This window comes from Rhagoletis zephyria, unplaced genomic scaffold, assembly GCF_001687245.7.
Source record: "Rhagoletis zephyria isolate East Lansing unplaced genomic scaffold, Rhagoletis_zephyria_1.1 Rzeph_scaffold_00969, whole genome shotgun sequence".
NCBI lineage: Eukaryota > Metazoa > Arthropoda > Insecta > Diptera > Tephritidae > Rhagoletis > Rhagoletis zephyria.
In genome coordinates this window covers 160133-166396 of record NW_016158053.1, presented here as the reverse complement: position 1 = coordinate 166396, position 6264 = coordinate 160133, and the positions used below count along the sequence as shown (strand labels likewise).

General features: G+C 43.2%; 1 protein-coding gene across 2 annotated transcripts in view; it reads left to right on the top strand.

Moving 5' to 3' along the window:
* Parp1 (Poly-(ADP-ribose) polymerase) overlaps window positions 1-6264 on the top strand; it is a 140841-nt gene that overhangs the window by 1154 nt on the left and 133423 nt on the right. The window lies entirely within an intron of this gene.

Genomic DNA, 6264 nt, shown 5'->3' with positions numbered 1-6264 from the left:
ATCACCGGACTTATGTCAACTTTTCCGAAGCTGACTGGAAAGGCTTCACAGATGTTACTGAGGGCGCCTTCTCTGCATTATCTATACCAACCGAAGTTCGTGTAGGTGAACGTAAGTTCCGCAGGGTTGTCACCGCTGCTGCAGCTCGTTTCATCCCAGCAGGATGTATTAAGGACCCACGTCCGAATTTTCCTGCCGAAGCGGCTGTTCTAGCTGATGAGCGCGACAACCTTCGTCAGGCCGATCCCGGAAATCCCCGTATTAGGGATCTCAATTCGGAGATTCGGCAACTTGTGAACTTATATAAGCGGAAGAAACGGGAAGAGCATCTGAAGACCTGCAACTTCGCCTCTGGTGTGAGTAAGCTCTGGTCAACCGTGAGGTCGTTGTCCAACCCGACGAAGCGCGACGATAGAGTCGAGATAGACTTTGGTGACCACGCTTCGTCGGACCCGGAGAGATGCGCGAGCTATTTTAGCCGACAGTTCATTCTGCATCCTCCGGTGGATAAAGCCAAACATCGAGTGAACCACAGACGTGGCCATCCCAGCGGACAACTGCTCGCGGAGGAGCCCTGCCCACGGCACGTCAGGAGGCATCTTTACGAACTGACAGACGGAGTCCAGAGGTATATCAAACAACCTCTAGACCCGTCAACCTACCGACAGGCCCTGAATGGCATTCACAGGCAATCAGTCTCAAGTTATGTAGACTCCCGCCGAGGCTTTGCCTTGCTTCTTCACTGGAAGTGGTTTTTACTTGGCGGGTCCCAAGCCCAGCGCACAACCCATTGCTGGGACGGGGTTGGTTTCGCATCCAAATACACGTTTATATAGCGAGCCGCTTGCTCCAAACAGACACCCGCTTGCAGCCGCACCTACTGGTGAACAGACGCTGCAGACTTCAGTGAGCCCTTAAACCGAATAAGTCAGAGTGGTCCCACCGAAGCTCCCTCTCTTTCTGCCGTGACCCAAGGCTCCACTCGGATTGGTTACCGCATCGCGCACATGGGATGCTCACGTTGCTCAGAGTGTGCAAACGAGGACGCAAGAGTCGGGATAGAGTATAGTCATGCAACTGTAACTGCATACCCAGCGCAATGACTATACCCCATTGCACTCCTCGGTAGGTTTAGTTTAGCAAAATTGTGAAAATCTTTCTGTGGTACCAAGTTTCCCGTGTGGAGAGGTTGACTGGCTGCCTCCCGTGCTCTAACGTCCGCGGCTTCGTTGCCGTATATGCCAACGTGGCTGGGAACCCACATAATTTTTATGTGATTATGCCTTTGATACAGTGCGTCGCGGATAAGTGTTATTAGTAGGTTGTTGTTGTTGTTCGAATTGGTGATAGATTGTATCGTTGATAAGGCTATCAGAGCAGATGACATGCTTATTTTTTGTTTGAGAGCAAATTGTGATGCTAAGAGTATAGCATTAGCTTCCGCTGTATACACTGAACAGAAAAAAGGTAGGTTGCCCACCGCGATGGTATTACCGTTTGCTTCTATGGCAGCGAAAGTAGTGATCTCCGTGATTTCTGTCCCATCCGTATATAAGAAGTTCCAATCCTGCTGTTTTAGATCCGTTTCTATTTGGGTGAAGCTTTGTCTGTATGCTGGTGATGACATGGTGTTTTTATCGTAGGCCTGTCAGGTCAAGTATCATAAGCCTTCGAAAATTTAACCATGGTGGAGGACGGTTGATTTTAGGTTTGAAAAACGTGAAATCAATACCTAATTCGGCGATTGAATTGATGCATCTTATTATGGTTGATTGACAGTTCGATGTTATCATCATATCATATGTTGTTATTACGTTATTGGACTGCATGAGTTTTGGTATTAATTTAAGCGTGTTATATTGGGTTCTCTCTTCCAATGACGGAAGACCTGTTTCAGTCATAGTGCATTTCACCGGAGATGTTACAAAAACGCGCCACAGAATGATATGGCTGTAGAATGTGGCTCAGGTTGCTCCGAGCCTGTCCATAGTTCATTTTTGACAGCATGAGGACTTTCGTTGCATTTATAAGCGTNGGAAAAACGCGTATACATCTTCTGGCCACAGAATGATATGGCTGTAGAATGTGGCTCAGGTTGCTCCGAGCCTGCCCATAGTTCATTTTTGACAGCATGAGGACTTTCGTTGCATTTATAAGCGTGTTAGGATGAACCAGGCAGTGTTTTGACGAAAAATATTTGATTATGTTGAGCCTAGTATCTAGCGTGGTTCCTAAATGTATACAATGCTGCTTAAATGTAAGTTTATTATCAAATACGACACACAACAACAACCGTTAAATCTTTACATTTGGTAAAAACTAAGACATTGTCCGCGTATATTACATGAGAGATTCTCTTATAGTTTTGAAGAACGTTGTTAACTTCATCAAAAGCAATGATGAATAGAACCACTGACAAAGGTGAACCTTGTGGTATTCCGTTAAAAAGTTTGTAGGTGTTTGAGAATTGGTTATTTAACCTAACAGAAAACGTGCGGTTGGATAAAAATGATTTCACGAAGTTGAAAATTTTAGGGCCAATTTGTCATTTAGTCAGTTGTTGCAGCACCACATGAGCGCCTATCCTGTCGTACGCCTTTTCGAAATCAAGGCTTAGTGTAGATACGTGATTTTTTGTCGCCAGTGCTGTCGTCGCGAAATGTTCAAAATGGTAATGCGTCCGTTGTGCCTTGACCTTGTGGCGGCAAAAAAGTTAGTCACCCTACTATTAGCTATTAAAACTTAGTTTGAGATATACTTGTATGTAAAATCTGGTAACACTGTTTCATGTTTCATTTTCAAATTGACATTCTTTTTCTTGAAACATTCTANGAAATGGTAATGCGTCCGTTGTGCCTTGACCTTCTTTAAATGCCACCTGATGTGGGTACATGAGACCGTTAGAAGCTGCAAACCACATAATGCGCTTGGCGATTATTTTTTCCAGTGTTTTGCTTAAACAGGGGAGAACGGAGACGAGTCTATAGCCTAACACACTAGAGCCGCATTGCTTGGGTTTGGGGATTGGGAGGACAATTGCGCTTTTCCACGCGTGTGGAAGCTGACCTTGAACAAGAATGTTGTTGTAAAGATCTACTACTCGGTTTTTGGCCTCTGTGACTTTTTATAATTGGCTGGGAGATGTGGTCTCTACCAGGAGTTTCCCTGTAATTTTTGTGAGTGTAAGGTCGAATTCGAAGTTGGTAATGGGGGTTTCAATTTTCTTTGTACTTAATGATGTTGGTATGTGCGAATATGTTCTACTAAAACGCGCTTTTTTTTCTTCATTGAAAAAGTGGTGAAAATTGGAATCTTTGGAATAATTTGACTAGAATTGGCCCAAATGGTTTGCAATGTCTGCTGAGCAGTAGACAAGACCGTCAGCTGTGTTCATAAAACGCATTGAAGTGGGAGTGGGTCCGTGTAAGTCTTTTGCGGTTTGACCAGAATTTTTCTGGGTCAGAGTCGCTGTTAGTTTCTCTAGGCTAGTTAAAATGACTTTGCCTTTAATTCAATTTAAGGTTTACAAATTTTGGATGAAATAAACTATAATACATATTAAGTAAAAACTGCGTTGAGTAATTATGTCGCCTTCTTCGGTAAACCGCTCCAGCTCCGCTTAATATGTATTATAGTTTATTTCATGCAAAATTTGTAAACCTTAAATTGAATTAAAGGCAAAGTCATTTTAACTATATTGAACTCATTACAACATTTGGTGCCTCCTGTGAGGACTTCAGGACGGTTAGCTACAGTAACTGGAAGCAAAACGTGCTTTGGCTCATAGCAAGTGTGGTGAGCATTGACTATCATAACCTCATTCCGTGGAAGAACTTGTGTCCAAGAGTAGTTTGCTGTATTGCGGTGAGTACATTTGATATTGGGTGTTTGAAGGTTAAGCTTAAAATACTTTACGGCCACGCCATGGAATTCATTAACGAACAATCTTCCTTGCTGGCTACGGTTAAGAAAACTCTTCGCAACTACAAAAAGGACTCTACTACTCGAAGAACCGAGGCATATTTTAAGACACGGTTGGAAATGTTGGCATCACTCCGAGCGGAGTTCCGAGAAAATCATCGCCAAATCATGCGTTTGGATGCTAACGAGGTTATTAAGGAGAAATATCTCGATATCGATTTGAACGACCAGTTTGAGGAACAGTACTTAGAAGCAGTGTCCACTGTGCGAGCAGCGTTTGAAAGTGCCTACCCCGTAGTAACTGTAGCTGCTGAAAGCAATACTCTTTCGTCAAATATTAATGTGCCGGTTGCGGTTTCCAATCCCAGTTACGAAGTGCCGTTGCCTGAAGTCAAACTACCTATGTTTGATGGTAATTATGTTGAGTGGTTCGCACCCTTGTAGTAGATGATTCTTTCTTAACAACCGGATGGTGCAGTAAATAACAACAAGTCCAAAACCTGAAGCTGCCCTCCGCTTCGTCTTGATGCTGAGAATCCGTTGCCGTAACTGGCTCCATTTGCCCTAGGCGAAGATATTCTTCAATTGTTTCGCGATAAGTTTGCTTTAGTTGAAGGTCCAGATTTAGTCGACGTTCAAGATTTAAGAACCTTTTCATCGCCATATTCTTCGAAGATCCGATGACACATGACGGATCAAGATGTGTTAACAACGGTAAGCGCACAAGGTATTTTCCACTTTCTAAACGCTTATGTGTGTCGCGATAAAATTCCTCACACCATTGATCATTTTCCGATAAAGTTTGCTCACTCGCAACTTCCTCCAGTTCCCAAAATTTAGATAACAACTCATCGATGTCATGTGTGTTTGTAAAGATGAAATAGTAGTCGTTTTCGGTGACGCCTTAGACAGTTTTCCCGATAATATATAACCAAAAATAGTTTTCTGTGCAGTTGGCGCACCTACATAAGCTCGCCGCAAATCACCCAATATGCTGTCGTCATAGACGTCGCTTCCCAATAAGATATCTACTCGATGAGATTTGTTGTACTCTGGATCCGCTAGTTCGATATCCATTAAGTGAGGCCAATTTGTAACTGGCAACGTTTTATCGGGTAAGTTCCGACTTACCTTTGACAATACATAGGCTATAACATTAAATCTTGTGCGCGCGTCAAAGCGGGAGCCAACTTCAAGAACCACACATGACCGTCCCTCGGCCACCTTGGTACCTGCTAGACCCTGTATGTGAACCCAAACTCGCTGCCGAGGTAAACGTAATTGTTGAACGGCGCGTTCTGTGATAAATGAGGCTTGCGACCCTTGATCCAAAAATGCCCTAAAGTTCAGCGATTGTCCTTGCACGTCGTCCACCGTGATAACCGCAGTTGGCAGTAAAACTTCGCAACTCTTGAGGCGATTTCCATCTACCTCTTCCGCATTAGAAGCAGTAATAGGGCTTGCTAAAGAAAATTTATTTGAAACAGATAAATGCATAGCTGTAGCCGGAGCTGACTCCCTTTTTGCTCGGTGTGAATTAATGTGTGATGCTTTCCTCCACACGTTGAACAAGTTCGACGACTACTAAATTTCGACGACATGTGATAATATCCTAAACAATTGAAACAGAGTTTAAACCTTTGCGCTACAGTTCTTTTTTCATCAACCGTCATAGCAAGAAATACTGTACAATCTCGCACTGAGTGCTCACCTTTAACGCATACTGGACAGGTTATTGCTTTTTTTTGTTACTGTCAATGAATTCACATCCTTCTTACCAGGGTATACTGAAACGCTACCTTTTCGTTTCGAATCCGGAATTATAGACTGATTAGTGCACGGACGTATTTTCATGCTTGTGGATGTTATCATCATTTGATATTGCTCATCTAGCACTGAACACAACCTTTCAAAATTAGGAATCGTTCTTTGCCCCTTCATCGCTCGGTCCCACTCTTGATGAAATGAAGCAGGCAATTTCTTCAACATGTAGTACACGAGAACCTGATTTTGTGATTCTAGGTCAACACCGAGTTTCTGTATAGACTTTACACAAGAACGACAAGTTTGTGTGAATTGTCTCAAAGATGCGGCATCATTAGGATGAACATCAGGCTGCCATTCAAAAACATCCATGAAATGCGAGAATAGTATACGCTTGTTATCATATAAGTCGCAGAGCATTTTCCAGGCATCTGCATAATTTTCCGCTAATGGGCTGAGATGTTCGATATCCTTTGCTGGGGCACCCGATAGAGCTCCTTTAAGGTAATGCAAACGTTGACTATCATTAAGCCGATTACTGTCGTGAACTCGAGCAATAAACATTTCTTTGAAGGTAGG